The following is a 3,659-nucleotide window of genomic DNA, read 5'->3' on the forward strand; positions in this document are numbered from 1 at the left end:
CATCGTGAGTGAGCTTTCAACAATCGCGACTATCCGGATAATATGAATTCACTGCTTAGAATACCAAGAACCTGTCAGTGAATAGTTACCGTACAATAAACTCCTTCTACCCTACAATGTCCCGATTAAATACAAGGCATGGATCTCGTGTCAAGCCTATCTAATTTAATCACTTTGCTTACCATTTACTATGCGTAGTTCTATGCAAATTAGAAACTCCTTTCTAATTTCATTTACTCTGGCCAGAGATTCCTGAACTAGCATAAGTGGATCAGCCTTGAACATTCGCTTCCTTCACTGGAAGGGGTAGATCCTTTATTGATCATACACTATCTTCGTGTACAAATTCCTATACCCAGAAGAGCCCTAATAATTGTCCCTGGAGACTAAGAACTCAACCAAAGCATAGTTTAGTGTACACAAGATGACTATGATGACCTCAAGTCTAAGGATACTTGTACAACTATCACTAAGCGAACAACTGCTGACACGTGAGTGAACTCCATCAGTTGTTCAGCTGGGCGAGTCATGTTCAGTGAACTTATTCTATAATAAGCACCTACATACTAGCTATAGTGTCACCACACAAATGTCTATGAGAACAGACATCCTTCATAATGAAGCAAGCATAGTATGTACCAATCTTTGCGGATTATTAATTACCAGTTAGTAATCCTATGACCAGGAACTATTTAAGTTTAGAGTTATCATCTTTTTAGGTCTCACTATTATGATCTCATCATAATCCATAAAAAGCTTTACTCTAAACTATGGTATATCTTATTTAAACACTTAAATAGATAAAGCCCGCAATAAAAACAAAACAAGTCTTTATTAATATCAATGAAATCAAAACAGATTACATAAAAGTTATTCCTAAATCCTAATACATGATTGGACTTAGGACATATTCCTTCACCAGTTTCAAAATTTTCAGCCCGGGGAGGTTTTGTCCCCTGGGTCCGAGGCCTCTTCTTCCTCTTTCCAGAATCACCACCCGGAGCTTCACCAATAGGACCAAGGTCCTCAAGATTAGCAAACTCCTCTCCCAAGTCAACATCAGCATCCAGCTCCGGAGCAGCCTCATTAATTTCAACATCGGGTTCCTGTTATTCCTAGTGGACTAACAATGAGATTTACAGAAGGGGGGTTGAATGTAAATCTCAAAACTTTTTCAAGTTTTGAGCAGTTTTAAAAGCTATGTGTTCAAGATAAACAAGTGTGTGAATTGCTTTAAGCTAATACAGACAGATATATATTCAAGCACAAATGTAAAGAACACAACAGACCTTAAAAACTTTTCTGGTGGATTTATTGTTCCACCAGAGATGGTATTTCAGAAAATCTGTGATTCAAGATGTTGATCACAGCTGCGTCCTAGTACAAACTAGATGAATTTTCTCTCAAGATTTTTCTAAACAGCTCTGGAAAAATTCCTATCTAATTACTAGCTGCTGCTTGGTTTATATATTACCAAGTGTACAAGTGAAGACAAAGATAAAATACAATAATAAATAAGTTCTCCACTTGTTTCTACTCCAGTTTACTCCAGTACTTTGTTGACTATTGCTTCTTTGTACTAGAGTAGAACGGCTGCTTTTTCTGATGTTCCTGAAATTAGGCTTCCACATTTCAGTTATCTCTGTCAACCCATGTGCCTCTGTTTATAGGTACAACTACCACTTATCAACGGCTAATTAACAGAACATTCGTTGAAGCCTTCATCCGTTGATGACTTTATCCGTTGATGCACTCATCCGTTGAAGCCTTCATCCGTTGATGACTTTATCCGTTGATGCACTCATCCGTTGAAAGATGTTATCCGTTGAAGCTTTAGAGACATCCGTTGAAGCTTAGTTTCTCATCTGTTGAAGGTCTTTAAGTCATCCGTTGATACCACTTCATTTATACAAAATTACAAGGCATGAAATATTTACAATTGACCTTCCTATCTGCATATCCTCTAGTAGTCAACATGACTTATAATTTCTCTCAACTTCTAAGAATTATATCTTAAATACAGAGACTGAAATATGCTACAACACTAGAATTATTTCTAAGTAAAGCTACACCATCAACGGATAGCCAAAGTGGTCTTATCCGTTGAGGCTACAGACACTAAATTTCTACTTAAGTGTTTTATTAAACATATCACCAAACTAATGCACATATATTCCTAACAATCTCCCCCTATTTATGTCTATAAGAATTGTAGGCATAAATTCAGGGTTAACTTGATGATAACAAAACACTTAACAAATATATGAATTGAAACTAAGTAGAAATTTAAAAATACTGCAAAAGTGTATGTACTAGGAGGTAATTGAAGATTTACAGTATTTCCAAGGATACTCCTCTAGCCTGAGCAAATTATCTTTTTCTTCTTTGTTCCCTGGTTTTCTTTCCTAGCCCTTTGTCATTTTCCTCAATTTGGAGTTGGAGTTGTCTGAAGAATTCAGCTTCATCTTCATCACTGATATCCAACTTAGATTGCATTTCCTTGAGAGTTTCATTGCTGGCAATCTTGAGTTGGTCTTCAAGTCTGAAAAATCTTCTGACTCCTTTATCATCTCTAAATTCCATCAACCAATGAGGTGATTTGTGAATTGTAATTCCCCTTTCTTGAATGAGTAAAGTTCTGGGCAAAGCATTGGGCTCCTTCCAAGTTTTCCTTATGTTGGCAATCTTGTTGAGAATTTCAGTCTTGGCAGTTCTGGTAAAGCCAGAATCCTTTTGTATGGATGAAAAGACTCTGATCAAGGTAGAGTAGCCTTCATTCAGAATCCTGTAGAGAGGCCATGTTCTTTCCCCAGCTCCTTTGTATCTGAACACCAATCTCTCTGGTAGCTGTCTGTAAGCAGCTATTCCTCTTACATCCTCCAGCTCATCCAGATAGAGTTCAATGTCTGAAATTTCTTTTATGTCATAGATGTGAACATAATCATCTTTAGAAATGGGTGGCTTAGGCTTAGGTTTTTGTTTTGAGTGAATTTCTTAGAGGTTATGGGAGGTGTAGATTTGGGTTTTCTTTTCTGTTTCTTTGGTAGTGGAAGAGTGGTTAGAAAGGTAGGCAATTTGATGGTGTCCCAATCAATAGGTTCCTCTTTTGGAATGATTGGTTCACCATGGATGTTTATAGTGGGATCAGCAACAAAGGGTTCAGGTATGGAGGGTAGTGGTTTAGATATTGATTTAGTTACTTCAGTGTTATCTTCACTCCTTCTATGTGCCTTGGCCTTTCTTCTGTTTCCCTTCTGCCATTCCTCTCTTTCTTCCATACTCTCACCAAATATACTCCCAAAAACCTCATCTAGGTTTGCAATCTTTTCTTCACCCCTGACTTCAATTTCTTTCTCTTCTTCAACTAGACTTGACTTTAGCTGTTGTTCAAGCTTTGCTTGTGCTCTTTTGTCAGCCTTTAGCTGTTTGGCTTCTTCCTTCTTGGCTATTGAGAATTTGGGATGTCCTTGCATCACACATATGCTCTTTCCCTCTCTAAAGATAATAGCCCTGTTTCTCCTTACAGCCTCATCCATGGTCTCTTTGAGATATGCAATACTCCTACCTAAAAGCTTGTTCTCATCAGCTTTTGGAAGAGGAAAATCCACCTCTTTTAATGGATTCTTTGTAGAGTCCTTATTGGATCTGTTGTTAGGCTT

The sequence above is a fragment of the Apium graveolens genome, chromosome 11 (assembly GCF_009905375.1).
Source record: "Apium graveolens cultivar Ventura chromosome 11, ASM990537v1, whole genome shotgun sequence".
Lineage (NCBI taxonomy): Eukaryota > Viridiplantae > Streptophyta > Magnoliopsida > Apiales > Apiaceae > Apium > Apium graveolens.